This window comes from Arachis ipaensis, chromosome B04 (genome assembly GCF_000816755.2).
Source record: "Arachis ipaensis cultivar K30076 chromosome B04, Araip1.1, whole genome shotgun sequence".
NCBI lineage: Eukaryota > Viridiplantae > Streptophyta > Magnoliopsida > Fabales > Fabaceae > Arachis > Arachis ipaensis.
This window is the reverse complement of record NC_029788.2, coordinates 44,957,141-44,973,169: the sequence shown is the minus strand read 5'-3', so window position 1 is coordinate 44,973,169 and position 16,029 is coordinate 44,957,141. Positions and strand designations below refer to the sequence as shown.

At 37.1% G+C, this 16,029-nt stretch overlaps 1 long non-coding RNA gene across 1 annotated transcript; it reads left to right on the top strand.

Moving 5' to 3' along the window:
* LOC110270627 lies at positions 1,105 to 1,516 on the top strand. The gene is made up of 2 exons (XR_002360266.1): positions 1,105 to 1,137; positions 1,319 to 1,516. It is a non-coding gene; the product is annotated as an uncharacterized LOC110270627 (long non-coding RNA).

The following is a 16,029-nucleotide window of genomic DNA, read 5'->3' as shown; positions in this document are numbered from 1 at the left end:
ATTGAATAGAAAAACAATAGTACTTTTCACTAATTAATGAAGAACAGCAGAGCTCCACACCTTAATCTATGGGGTGTAGAAACTCCACCGTTGAAAATACATAAGTGATGAATGTCCAGGCATGGCCGAATGGCCATCCCCCTAAACGTGATCAAGAGATCAAAAGTGATACAAAGATAGTCTCAAAAATGATCAAAAGATGTGAAATAAATCACTAAAAGTAGTTTTTACACTAAACTAGTAACTAGGATTTACAGAAATGAGTAAATAATGCAGAAATCCACTTCCGGGGCCCACTTGGTGTGTGCTTGGGCTGAGCATTGAGCTTTACACGTGTAGAGACTTCTCTTGGAGTTAAACGCCAGGTTGTAGCCTGTTTGTGGCCATTAACTCTAGTTTGTAACCTGTTTCTGGCGTTTAACTCCAGAATAGGGTAGGAAGTTGGCGTTTGAATGCCAGTTTACGTCGTCAAAACTTGGGCAAAGTATGGACTATTATATATTGCTGGAAATCCCTGTATGTCTACTTTCCAACGCAATTGAGAGCGTGCCAATTGGGTTTCTGTAGCTCCAGAAAATCCACTTTGAGTGCAGGGAGGTCAGAATCCAACAGCATCTGCAGTCCTTTTTCAGCCTCTGAATAAGATTTTTGCTCAGGTCTCTCAATTTCAGCCAGAAAATACCTGAAATCATAGAAAAATATACAAACTCATAGTAAAGTCCAGAAATGTGAATTTTACATAAAAACTAATAAAAACATAGTAAAAACTAACTAAATTATACTAAAAACTACCTCAAAATAATGCCGAAAAGCATATAAATCAGTGTACGCAAACATAGAAAGCCTTCCTCCTGATCAAATCGTTCCAACTGTGGGGTTGAATATCGATCGTATTGAAGCTGCAAATAGGAAACTTGTTTTGGGACTTGGGAGTTCAACTGCGGGCATATGTTAGAAGGATGAATGATTAATAAAAATTGAATTAAATTTTGCTTGTTCTGTATCTTGTTTTGGATTGATTAAAATGAATGATGGAATTTTTATTGTTGTTGAAATTTTTGTTGTTGTTGAATATTCATTCGATTAAAAAGAGAAAAAAGGAACTAAAAGCAAAGTGTCTTGTTTTCAATGTTGCAGGTCTCATTTAATTTGAGTTGAACAATTTGGTTATGTTGGCTGTGTGATTTTCTCACATGTTTGTGCTAAATGAACAATTCGAAACTATAAGTACTAGAGACAATAAAGCTCAAATTTTCTAGACAATTTTTTAGAATTGCATTAATTGACATCATATTGTTATTGTTGGTCGTCTTTTCAGGTGTGTGTCACTTATTAGAAGCTTCTCCATGAGAAAGAAGATGTATGAACATGATGGAGTTTGTAATTTGTAGTTTATATTTTGGAGATTTATAATTCCTTGTTTTTCTTGTCCTATGTATCTATCTAGTTCATTAGGGTTCTTCAATGTATCTTGTTAGTTTGTACTTTAAAGTTTATATGTTGAAGATTTATAAAATAATCTTAGTTAAACGAAAGATATTTGAACTATCTATGTTATTATATATTATATGAATGTTGACTTGCTGAGTAAATTAGTTAATATATTAATTAATTAAAAAATAATATAATTTGGCAAATCATGCGTGTAATTTGTATTAAAAAAATTATTACAAAATAAATAGTGTTTTGTAACTAAAGAAAAAAATGTTACAAAATCAAGTTACATTTTGTAACAAAATTTTATGATAGGAAAAAATATATTGTTACTAAATATTCTGAAGATCAAAATTTGTTATCACTTTTGTAACGACTTTTGGTTTTTTTGTATCAGAAAAATTTGTTACAAAATATTACCTTGAATTGTAACAGTTTCATTTTTTGTTACAAAAATTTTTTGTAAAGGGACATACTGCAACGACTCCTTTTTTGTTACAAAATCCTTTTGTTTCAAAATTTCGATTTTTTGTAACATTTTTTTTTGTTACAAATATTGCTTTTTCTTGTAGTGAAATTTCCATCAGGCGTAGTTGAGGATATGATTGTCAGGGTTGGACCCTTTGCTTTCACCACTGACTTTGTGGTATTGGATATGGATGGGCACAAGAGTGCATCCCTTATCCTAGGAAGACCCTTCCTATCTACAGGCAGAAACCCCATTGATGTCCAAAGAGGGGAAGTAATCCTGAGAGTCAATGAGGATGAATATGTGCTAAATGCCATCAAAGCCATGCATTTCTTAGGCAATAAGTAAGTAATTGGATTGGAATTTCATGCATCCCTTAATTCAATTAAACATGGTTGTTTATGTGCTTCTTCATAAGATTTTATGCAAATCTTACTTGATGATATGAATGGTGCAAAAACCTTATGATTATAGCAAACTTTAATGCAATTATTTGATTGATATTTGGTGGAAAAGAAGCAAGGGAAAGGCAGAGCTTTGATGTATTACTATTTTGCTGTGACAGGGGAGAAGAGCACAATACCTTAGCGCTACGCTCACTCAAGTTGAAGAACGCTACGTTCCCCTGCAACATAACCCTTGGTGCTATGTTCCCTTTTAAAGAGCACTGCGTTCTTCACCAAGGAAGTTTTGCTAGCGACACGTACGCGTAGATATGAGGAGCGTTCTCCTACCAAGAGCGCTACATTCTCCACCAACAAGCGCGTGCGACACATTCAAAAATGGATTCAAGATTTGCCACCCATGCGTACGCGTTGAAGTGGCATTTGAGGAAGATCCACGTGAACGCATGGACTAAGAAACAGCATGGAAGTGGTTTTCTGAAGTCCACGCGTACGCATGGGCGACGCGTACGCATGGGAGAGCGTTGTTGACAAGAGCGCTACGCTCGCATGAAGAGCACTCTGAAGATGACGCGTACGCGTAGGAGACGCGTACGAGTGACAAGGGCTGCAGAGAGAAACGACGTGCACGCGTAGGTGATGCGTACACATCACAAGTGCCACAATGATGAACCACGCGCACGCGTGGGGGACGCGTACGCGTCGATTCCTGAGTGCTCCGTTTTCCCAAAGAGCGCTACGTTCTCCTGGAGATGAATATTCCAACTAACAGAAAAGCCCATTTTGAAGAGTTTCCAAGTACACCTAAAGAAGCAAGTATACTATTATAAATAGAGGGTATCTTAGATTATTTTGGGGGGCTTCTAGATCTTTGTTTTAGCTTTTTTACTTTTATTTTTAGATCTCTTTTGTACTTTTGCATTTTACTTTCTGCTGAGACTCTACTTTCTGTTTATAGTTTTATTTTCCAGTTCTGAATATCAGTTCTGGGTTTTGATTTCAGTTTGCAGTTCTCTTTTCGTTTCTATGCTTAGTTTAATTTCAAATTTTAGAATTCTGTTTGCACTTAGAGCTATGAGTCACTAAACCTCATTTTCACTAGGGGGAGGAGCTTTGTTGATTTTCAATGAATTAATACTTCTTCTTTTCTTCTCAATTCAAGTTTATTTATCTAAGATGAAACTCTTGTTCTTCATAGATTCAATTACTGTCGGGAGAGGGATTGAATCTATTTAAATTATGTGATAAACTTGAGAAAGGAGTCATAGAATTCAATTTGGGGTTTATCCTCTCATGATTCTCCTGATTGATATATTCTGGGTTGGTATGTGAGATGTAACTACCCTGAATTGAAATCCTAAGAGTTATGTGGTTTTTGGATTAGAAAGTGAGCTTTATCTCTTCTCATGACCAATTAGATCGCGAGAGTGGCAATTGATTGTGTTGAGAGAAATTGAGTCACCAAGAGATTGTGACTTAATTAATTACAATCTGCCATAGATCTATCCGCATGATTGAGAAGAAATTGATCACCATTAGTTCTGATCCCTAATGATCTCACTCACCATCAATCTTTGCTTCTGTTATTTTGAATTTCTCTTTACCCAGTACCCAATTCCTTGTTTACATTCCTGCAATTTATAATTTCTGCCATTTACATTCAGCTTTTACTTTCTTGCAATTTAAGATTCAGCTCTTTTACTTTCTTACTCTTTAAGTTTCAGTCATTTAAATCTCTTGCCATTTAAGTTTCAAGCAATTTACATTCAGCATTTTAGATTCCCTGCAATTTACTTTCTGTTAATCAAATAATACTCAATTCATCAATATTCGCTTAACTATACTAATCACCTCACTAAAGTTGCTTGATCTATCAATCCTCGTGGGATCGACCTCACTCTTAGTGAGTTTTATTACTTGATGCGACCTGGTATACTTGCCAGTAGTTCATACATGTGAAATCTAATTTTCACGTATCAAGTTTTTGGCACCGTTTGATGCACAGAAACTTGTCTCTCAACAAATTTCTCTTCGGCAAGTATACCGAATTGTCGTCAAGTAAAAACTCACAATAGAGTGAGGTCGAATCCACAGGGATTAATGGATTAAGCAATCAATGGTTAATTGATTATCCTAGTTAGACGAATCATATTGGAGTGATAAGTAACAAGGAAATGTAAATAGCATAAAAGTAAAGAAAGCAATAAAGTGCAGAAAAGTAAAATGGCAAGAAAAGTAAATATAAGAACTAAAAATAAAATGAACATTGGGATCAAGAGATATTGCAATCCTCTGGATCAAGTTCATTCTCATCTCTTCCTCAATCAATGCATTCATTGATCTCCTTGACAATCTTAAGTGATTGGATCCCAATTCCTTGGCAATCCAATCTCTCTAAGCTTGAACAATTTCCCAATTCCTTGATTTAATTGCTCATGGGAAGAGATAAAATTTGGTCACTGATTATACCACACACATTCATAGATCAAAGTATTGGTAGGATTAAATGTCACAATATCCATCTAACCCCCAACCTAATCCGATGTGAGAGAGCATTTCTAGCATGATTTCCTCATTCCTCTTCCAAGGTTCAGAGGAAATCCAAGTATGAGCAATTTCTCTTCCGAGACAATTACCCAATTGGATGAAGATCGAAAGCTCTCTAGTAAAATCAAGAGAAAAGAAAGAAGAAGAAGAATAAGAACTACAATTGATCCATTGAATCACAATAGAGCTCTCTAACCCAATGAAAAGAGTTAGTTGTTCATTGCTCTACTTAAACAGAAAAGAAAGAAAGTGAAGAAAAATAAAGATGAAGATTAAAACTGAAATTGAAACATCAAAATTCATAAATGAAAAGTACAAAGAAAAGAAAGAGAAGGAAAAGTGTGTGAGGGGAGGGAGTCCGAAGACCCCTCTTCAATCCCCAATTCCAGAATCAATTTAATGTAGAAACTAAGGCCTTTTTATAGGCTCTCCTAAATTACAAAATGAAATGAAATTAAAAGCAAATTACAATGAAATGAAAATTAACTATTCTAGATGCTTCTTGTGACCTTGATTGGTTGACACTTGTGGGCTTGCTTCCTTGTGGTTGGGTGGTCCTTGAAAGAGAAGTGAATCAAGTTGAGGTCCAGGTGCTAATCGTTAGTACTACCGTTAGTCACACTAACGCTACAAGTGTGGCGTTAGTGCTGAAGTTACTGTGGCTAACGTCACACTTGCTACCCAGTTGGTGTTTTTGGGGCTTAAAAGATGCCTTTTGTTTGTACTCCAATTTCATGCCCACTATAGACTATTATATATCGTTGGAAAGCTCTGAATGTCATCTTTCTAACGCAACTGGAATCACCTCGATTGGACCTCTATAACTCAAGTTATGCTCCCTTGAAGGGGACAGGGTCGCTGGCATAGTCGCTGGCGTTATTGGCAAAAGTGAGTGCCAATAACGTCCGCGTTCAGGGGATTAGTATTGCCAGGTTCTGAAGCTCAAACTTAATGTCCACTGATAAGCGGATAATTTATACACTTTTTGGCAGTGTTTTTACATAGTTTTTAGTATGATTTAGTTAGTTTTTAGTATATTTTTATTAGTTTTTAAATAAAATTTACATTTCTGGACTTTACTATGAGTTTGTGTGTTTTTCTGTGATTTCAGGTAATTTCTGGCTGAAATTGAGGGACTTGAGCAAAAATCAGATTCACGTGAAAGCTTCAATGCTCAGCCTAAGCACACACCAAGTGGGCCCGGAAGTGGATTTCTGCATCATTTACTTATCTCTGTAAACCTTAGTAACTAGTTTAGTATAAATAGAACTTTTTACTATTGTTTTTACATCTTTGGATTATCTTTTGATCCTTTGATCACATTTAGGGGGCTGGCCATTCAGCCATGCCTGGACCATTATCACTTATGTATTTTCAACGGTAGAGTTTCTACACACCATAGATTAAGGTGTGGAGCTCTGCTGTTCCTCATGAATTAATGCAAAGTACTATTGTTCTTCTATTCAATTCGAGCCTATTTCTTCTCTAAGATATTCATTCGCACACAAGAACATGATGAATGTGATGATTATGTGACGCTCATCATCATTCTCACTTATGAACGCGTGCTTGACAAACACTTCCGTTCTACATGCAAACAAGCTTGAATGCATATCTCTTAGCCTCCTGATCTACGATCAGAGTCTTCGTGGTATATGCTAGAATTATTGGTGGCCATTCTTGAGATTCAGAAGGTCTAAACCTTGTCTATGGTATTCCGAGTAGTATCTGGGAAGGGATGGCTGTGACGAGCTTCAAACTCGCGAGTGCTGGGCGTAGTGACAGACACAAAAGGATTACTGAATCCTATTCCAGTATGATCGAGAACGTAGCCATTGACAGCGCATCTTGGACCATTTTCACTGAGAGGACGGAAAGTAGCCATTGACAATGGTGATGCCCTACATAAAGCTTGCCATGGAAAGGAGTATGAAGGATTGGATGAAAGCAGTAGGAAAACAGAGGTTCAGAAAGAATAAAAGCATCTCCATACGCTTATCTGAAATTCTCACCAATGAATTACATAAGTATCTCTATCTTTATTTTACGTTTTATTTATCTTTTAGTTATTAAAACTCTATAACCATTTGAATCTGCCTGACTGAGATTTGTAAGGTGACCTTGCTTCAAGCCGACAATCTCCGTGGGATCGACCCTTACTCACGTAAGGTTTATTACTTGGACGACCCAGTGTACTTGCTGGTTAGTTGTGCGAAGTTGTGAAAAAGAACTAAAATTATGAACGTGCGTACTAAGTTTTTGACGCCGTTACCAAGGAATGAACGATCACGATTTTGCATACCAAGTTTTTAGCGCCGTTGCCGGGGATTGTTCGAGTTTGGACAACTGACAATCCATCTTGTTGCTCAGATTAGGTAATTTTATTTTTAAGCTTTTTACTTTTATTTATTTTCGAAAAAAAATAAAAAAATAAATATTTTTGAAAAATTTTTAAAAAAATAAATTATTCTATGGCTTCAAAATTTTTAAGAATGAATTCTAGAGTTTCATGATGATCTGTTGAAATCTGGCTGGCTGTGAAGCCATGTCTAATTCTTTTGGACCGGGATTTCAACTTATCATCACAAAGAGTCCTTGGACTCCCATCGTATCAGCTGTTGTATGCCTGATTTGTATGTTAAAGCTTGGCTGGCCATTGGCCATGTCTAGTGTTTTGCACCAGAGCTTTCAATGAAAGCTTGGCTGGCTAGTAAGCCATGTCTAATTCCTGGACCGAAGTTTTAGACTAACATTGTATGATTCCTAGAATTTTCACTAAAAATTTTGAAATCCTTATTTTTCTTCTTCCAATTAATTTTCAAAAAATACAAAAAAATTTAATAAAATCATAAAACTAAAAATAATTTTGTGTTTCTTGTTTGAGTCCATTGTCAATTTATAAGTTTGGTGTCAATTGCATGTTTATCTCTTGCATTTTTCGAAAATTCATGCATTGCATTCTTCATGATCTTCAAGTTGTTCTTGATGAATCCTCTTGTTTGATCTTTAAATTTTTCTTGTTTGGTGTCTTTTCTTGTTTTTCATGTGCATTTTCAAATTGTTAGTGTCTCAACATTAAAAATTTTTAAGTTTGGTGTCTTGCATGTTTTTCTTTTCTTAAAAATTTTCAAAAATAAGTTCTTGGTGTCCATCTTGACATTCAAGGTGTTCTTGATGTTCATCTTGACATTCAAGGTGTTCTTGCATGCATTGTGTGTTTTGATCCAAAATTTTCATACATTGAGTCTTTTTGATGTTTTTCTCTCTCATCATTAAAATTCAAAATTAAAAAAAAATATCTTTTCCTTTTTCTTCTCAAAAATTTTCGAAAACTTGAGTTGACGTTTTCAAAACTTTTTAAAATTTAGTTGTTTCTTATGAGTCAAATAAAATTTTCAATTTAAGAATTCTATCTTTTTCAAATCTTTTTCAAAAATCAAATCTTTTTCATTTTTTCTTTCATAATTTTGAAATTTTCAAAATTTATTTTCAAAATTTTTTTCTTATTTCTATTTCATATTTTCAAAATTAATGCTAACAATTAATGTGATTGATTCAAAAAATTTTAAGTTTGTTACTTGCCTAGTAAGAAAGGTTCAATCTTTAAATTTTAAATCAGATCTTTTTGTTTCTTGTTTCATACTCATATAAGGAATCTCTATACTGTGACATAGATGATTCCATATTTTCTTTTGTGTTCTCTTCTTTTTCATATGAGCAGGAACAAGGATAAGAACATTCTTGTTGAAGCTGATCCTGAACCTAAAAGGACTCTGAAGAGGAAGCTAAAGGAAGCTAAAGCACAATTTTCTGGAGAAAATCTGACAGAAATTTTCGAAAAAGAAGGAGACATGGCCGAAAATAATAATAATGTAAGGAAGATGCTTGGTGACTTTACTGCACCAAATTCCAATTTACATGGAAGAAGCATCTCAATCCCTGCCATTGGAGCAAACAATTTTGAGCTAAAGCCTCAATTAGTTTCTCTGATGCAACAGAACTGCAAGTTTCATGGACTTCCATCAGAAGATCCTTTTCAGTTCTTAATTGAATTCTTGCAAATCTGTGATACTGTTAAGACCAATGGGGTTGATCCCGAGGTCTACAGGCTTATGCTTTTTCCGTTTGTTGTAAGAGACAGAGCTAGAATATGGTTGGACTCTCAACCTAAATATACCCTTAACTTTTGGGATAAGCTGGTCACGGCTTTCTTAGCCAAGTTCTTTCCTCCTCAAAAGCTTAGCAAGCTTAGAGTGGATGTTCAAACCTTCAAACAGAAAGAAGGTGAATCCCTCTATGAAGCTTGGGAGAGATATAAGCAACTGACCAAAAGTGTCCTTCTGACATGGTTTCAGAATGGACCATCCTGGATATATTCTATGATGGTCTGTCTGAATTATCAAAGATGTCATTAGATCATTCTGCAGGTGGATCCATTCACCTAAAGAAAATGCCTGTAGAAGCTCAGGAACTCATTGACATGGTTGCAAATAACCAGTTCTTGTACACTTCTGAAAGGAATCCTGTGAGTAATGGGATGCCTCAGAGGAAGGGAGTTCTTGAAATTTATACTCTGAATGCCATATTGGCTCAGAATAAAATATTGACTCAGTAAGTCAATATGATTTCTCAGAGTCTGAATGCATTGCAAGCTGCATCCAACAGTACTAAAGAAACATCTTCTGAAGAAGAAGCTTATGATCCTGAGAACCCTACAATAGCAGAGGTGAATTACATGGGTGAACCCTATAGAAACACCTATAATCCCTCATAGAGAAATGATGAGCGGATAATTTATACGCTTGTTGGCATTGTTTTTAGTATGTTTTTAGTAGAATCTAGTTACTTTTAGGGATGTTTTCATTAGTTTTTATGTTAAATTCACATTTCTGGACTTTACTATGAGTTTGTGTGTTTTTCTTTGATTTCAGGTATTTTCTGGCTGAAATTGAGGGACTTGAGCAAAAATCAGATTCAGAGGTTGAAGAAGGACTGCTGATGCTGTTGGATTCTGACCTCCCTGCACTCAAAGTGGCGTTTCTGGAGCTACAGAACTCGAAATGGTGCGCTTCTAATTGCGTTGGAAAGTAGACATTCAGGGCTTTCCAGCAATGTATAATAGTCCATACTTTGGCCGAGTTTAGACGACGTAAAAGGGCGTTGAACGCCAGTTCTACGCTGCTGTCTGGAGTTAAACGCCAGAAACAAGTCACAAACCAGAGTTGAACGCCAGAAATACGTTACAACCTGGCGTTTCTAGCGTTCAACTCCAGAAAGAGCCTCTGCACGTGCAACATTCAAGCTCAGCCCAAGCACACACCAAGTGGGCCCCGGAAGTGAATTTATGCATCAATTACTTACTTCTATAAACCCTAGTAACTAGTTTATTATAAATAGGACTTTTTACTATTGTATTAGAGATCTTCGAATCATCTCTGGACGCCTAGTTCTTAGATCAGAAGGGCTGGCCATTCGGCCATGCCTAGACCTTTCACTTATGTATTTTCAACGGTAGAGTTTCTACACTCATAGATTAAGGTGTGAAGCTCTGCTGTTCCTCAAAGATTAATGCAAAGTACTACTGTTTTCTATTGAATTCAACTTATTCCGCTTCTAAGATATTCATTCGCACTTCAACCGACTATTTTATATCCGCCTGACTGAGATTTACAAGGTGACCATAGCTTACTTCATACCAACAATCTCCGTGGGATCGACCCTTACTCACGTAAGGTTTATTACTTTGACGACCCAGTGCACTTGCTGGTTAGTTGTATCGAAGTTGTGAATGAAAAATGATTTATTAAGATGTGCGTACAGAGTTTCTGGTGCCGTTACCTGAGATCACAATTTTGTGCACCAAGAAATCATCCAAATTTCTCATGGAAGGATCAACAAAAGCCTCAACAAGGCTTTAATAATGGTGGAAGAAACAGGTTTAGCAATAGCAAGCCTTTCCCATCATCCACTCAGCAACAGACAGAGAATTCTGAGCAGAATCCATCTAGCTTAGCAAATATAGTCTCTGATCTATCTAAGGCCACTCTAAGTTTCATGAATGAAACAAGGTCCTCCATAAGAAATTTGGAGGCACAAGTGGGCCAGCTGAGTAAAAGAGTCACTGAAACTCTTCCTAGTACTTTCCCAAGCAATACAGAAGAGAATCCAAAAAGAGAGTGCAAGGCCATAACCTTACTTGGTGTGGCCGAACCCAAAGAGGAGGAGAAGGACGTGAATCCTAGTGAGGAAGACCTCCTGGGACGTTCACTGACCAATAAGGAGTTTCCCTTTGAGGAACCAAAGGAATCTGAGGCTCATCTAGAGACCATAGAGATTCTATTGAACCTCCTTTTACCATTCATGAGCTCTGATGACTATTCATCTTCTGAAGAAGATGAAGACATTGCTGAAGAGCAAGTTGCTCAATATTTAGGAGCAATCATGAAGTTGAATGCCAAATTAATTGGTAATAAGACTTGGGAGGATGAACCACCCTTGCTTACTGATGAGCGGATAATTTATACGCTTTTTGGCATTGTTTTTAGTATGTTTTTAGTAGGATCTAGTTACTTTTAGGGATGTTTTCATTAGTTTTTATGCTAAATTCACATTTCTAGACTTTACTATGAGTTTGTGTGTTTTTCTGTGATTTCAGGTATTTTCTGTCTGAAATTGAGGGACTTGAGCAGAAATCAGATTCAGAGGTTGAAGAAGGACTGCTGATGCTGTTGGATTCTGACCTCCCTACACTCAAAATGGACTTTCTGGAGCCACAGAACTCGAAATGGCGCGCTTCTAATTGCGTTGGAAAGTAGACATCCAGGGCTTTCCAGCAATATATAATAGTCCATACTTTGGCCAAGAATAGACGATGTAAACTGGCGTTCAACGCCAGCTTTCTACCCAAATCAAGCGTCCAGCGCCAGAAAAGGAGCCAAAACCAGAGTTGAACGCCCAAACTGGCACTAAAACTGGCGTTCAACTCCAAGGAGGACCTCTACACGTGCCACACTCAAGCTCAGCCCAAACTCTCCTTTATGAATGCGTGCTTGACAAACACTTCCGTTCTACATGAAATAAGCTAGAATGAATATCTCTTAGATCTCCCAACCAGAATCTTCGTGGCGTGAGCTAGAATGATGGCGGCATTCAAGAGAATCCGGAAAGTCTAAACCTTGTCTGTGGTATTCCGAGTAGGATTCAATGATTGAATGACTGTGACGAGCTCCGAACTCGCGATTGCAGGGCGTTAGTGACAGACGCAAAAGGATAGTAAATCCTATTCCAGCATGATCGAGAACCGACAGATGAATAGCCGTGCCATGACAGGGTGCGTGAGCATATTATTCACTGAGAGGATAAGATGAAGCCATTGACAAGGGTGATGCCTCCAGACGATTAGCCGTGCCGTGACAGGGCATTGGATCATTTTCCCGAGAGATGACCGAAAGTAGCCATTGACAGTGGTGATGTATCACATAAAGCCAGCCATAGAAAGGAGTAAGACTGATTGGATGAAGATAGCAGGAAAGCAGAGGTTTAGAGGAACGAAAAGCATCTCCATTCGCTTATCTGAAATTCCTACCAATGATTTACATAAGTATCTCTATCCCTATTTTATTATATAATATTCGAAAACACCATTATCACTTTATATCTGCCTGACCGAGATTTACAAGGTGACCATAGCTTGCTTCATACCAAAAATCTCCGTGGGATTCGACCCTTACTCACGTAAGGTATTACTTGGACGACCCAGTGCACTTGCTGGTTAGTTGTATCGAAGTTGTGAACCATGGTATTGGCACCATGTTCTTGGCGCCATTGCCAGGGAAAGAAAGAGCCATGAATTTTATGTAATTAAAGTGTAATCACGATTACGCGTACCAAGTTGCTCACGTTGCCAGGGATTGTTCGAGCCTGAACGTCACAATTTCGTGCACCAAGTTTTTGGCGCCGTTGCCGGGGATTGTTCGAGTTTGGACAACTAACGGTTCATCTTGTTGCTCAGATTAGGTAATTTTCTTTTTTTTTTTATTTTCAAAAATTTTTCAAAAATATTTCTAAAATTTTCTCATCTGTTTTCGAAAAAAATAAAAATGTTTTCAAAAAAAAAATTTTATTCAAAATTTTTAAGAATGAATTCTAGTGTTTCATGAAGCATGTTGAAGTCTGGCTGGCTGTAAAGCCATGTCTAATTCCTTTGGGAATGAGTATGTCAGGCGTGTCATGTCCGAATTACATGCTGAAGCTTGGCTGGCCATTGGCCATGTCTAGTGTTTTGGACTGGAGCTTTCATTGAAAGCTTGGCTGGCTAGTGAGCCATGTCTAATTCCTGGACTGAAGCTTTAGACTAAGAATGCAAGATTCCTGGAATTCATGTTGAAAATTTTGGAATCCTTATTTTTTCTTTTTCATATAATTTTCAAAAAAATCCAAAAAAATTAGAAAATCATAAAAATGAAAAATATTTTTCTGTTTCTTTTTTGAGTCTTGAGTCATATCATAAGTTTGGTGTCACTTGCATATGCATCTTGCATTTTTCGAAAATATCATGCATTCATAGTGTTCTTCAGGATCTTTAAGTTGTTCTTGGTAAGTCTTCTTATTTGATCTTGATGATTTCATGTTTTGTGTCTTTTCTTGTTTTACATGTGCATTTTTCGTTTCTTAGAGTCTAAACATGAAAGATTTCTAAGTTTGGTGTCTTACATGTTTTCTAACTTCTTATCTTTTCAAAAAATTGTTTCAACTAACTAACTAACTTTTTGTTTGTTTCTTAACTTTTTCAAAACTACCTAACTAACTCTCTCTCTCTAATTTTCGAAATTCCTTCCTTCTTTTTCAAAATTTCTTTTTAATTAACTATTATTTTAAATTTTAAATCTTAATTTTCGAAAAACTACTAACATTTTTCAAAAAAAAAAAAACTATTTTCAAAAATCACTAACTCTTTTTCAAAAAATTGTTTTCGAAAATTCACTCCCCCCTCTCATCTTCTTCTATTTGTTTATTGATATACTAACATCTTTCCTTCACATCACTCACTAAATTCGAACCCCCTCTTCTATCTGTGTTCGAATTTCCTCTTCTTCTTTTCTTCTACTAACACAAGAACCTCTATACTGTGGTATAAAGGATCCATATTATTATTATTATTATTTTTGTGCCCTCTTCTTTGTCATATGAGCAGGAGCAAGGATAAGAATATTCTTGTGGAAGCAGATCCAGAACCTGAAAGGACTCTGAAAAGAAAACTAAGAGAAGCTAAAATACAACAATCCAGAGATAACCTTTCAGAAATTTTCGAACAGAAAGAGGAGATGGCAGCCGAAAATAATAATAATGTGAGGAAGATGCTTGGTGACTTTACTGCACCTAATTCCAATTTACATGGAAGAAGCATCTCCATTCCTGCCATTGGAGCAAACAACTTTGAGCTGAAACCTCAATTAGTTTCTCTGATGCAGCAGAACTGCAAGTTTCATGGACTTCCATCTGAAGATCCTTTTCAGTTCTTAACTGAATTCTTGCAGATATGTGATACTGTTAAGACTAATGGAGTAGATCCTGAAGTCTACAGGCTCACGCCTTATGGAAACACCTATAACTCATCATGGAGAAATCATCCGAATTTCTCATGGAAGGATCAAACGCCTCAACAAGGCTTTAATAATGGTGGAAGAAATAGGTTTAACAATAATAAACCTTTTCCATCATCCACTCAACAACAGATAGAGAACTCTGAACAAAATGCTTCTAATTTAGCAAATCTAGTCTCTGATCTATCTAAGGCCACTGTGAGTTTCATGAATGAAACCAGGTCTTCCATTAGAAATTTGGAAGCACAAGTGGGCCAGCTGAGTAAAAGGATCACTGAAATCCCTCAAAGTACTCTCCCAAGCAATACAGAAGAGAATCCAAAAGGAGAGTGCAAGGCCATTGACATAAGCACCATGGCCGAACCTGTGAGGAGAGGAGAGGACGTGAATCCCAAGGAGGAAGACCTCCTGGGACATCCAGTAATCAATAAGGAGCTTCCCTCTGAGGAACCAAAGGACTCTAAGACACATCTAGAGACTATAGAGATTCCATTGAACCTCCTTATGCCCTTCATGAGCTCTGATGAGTATTCCTCTTCTGAAGAGGATGAGGATGTTACTGAAGAGTAAACTGCCAAGTTTCTTGGTGTAATCATGAAGCTAAATGCCAAATTATTTGGCATTGATACTTGGGAAGTTGAACCTCCCTGAAGCAAAATTCTAAGTTTGGTGTGGTAAAAGCATAAGCTTTTTGTTTTTCCATTACCATTGATGGCACCTAAGACCGGAGAATCCTCTAGAAAAGAGAAAGGGAAGACAAGAGCTTCCACATCCGAGTCATGGGAGATGGAAAGGTTCATCTCCAAAGCCCATCAAGACCACCTCTATGATGTTGTGGCCAAGAAGAAGGTGATCCTGGAGGTCCCTTTCAAACTCAAAAGAAATGAGTACCCGGAGATCCGACATGAAATTCAAAAAAGAGATTGGGAAGTTCTAACAAATCCCATCCAACAAGTCGGCATCCTAATGGTTCAAGAGTTCTATGCCAATGCATGGATCACCAAGAACCATGATCAAAGTAAGAACCTGGATCCAAAGAACTATGTTACAATAGTTCGGGGGAAATACTTAGATTTTAGTCCGGAAAATGTGAGGTTGGCGTTTAACTTGCCCATGATGCAAGGAGATGAACGCCCCTACACTAGAAGGGTCAACTTTAATCAAAGGTTGGACCAAGTCCTTATGGACATATGTGTAGAAGGAGCTCAATGGAAGATTGACTCCAAAGGCAAGCCGGTTCAACTAAGAAGATTGGACCTCAAGCCTGTAGCTAGAGGATGGTTGGAGTTCATTCAATGCTCAATCATTCCCACTAGCAACCGGTCTGAAGTTACTATAGACCGGGCCATCATGATCCATAGCATCATGATTGGAGAAGAGGTGGAAGTTCATGAGATTATACCTTAAGAACTCTACAAGGTGGCTGACAAGTCCTCAACCATGGCAAGGTTAGCCTTTCCTCACCTCATTTGCCACCTATGCAATTCGGCTGGGATTGACATAGAGGGAGATATCCTCATTAAAGAGGACAAGCCCATCACCAAGAAAAAGATGGAGCAAGCAAGAGAGCCCA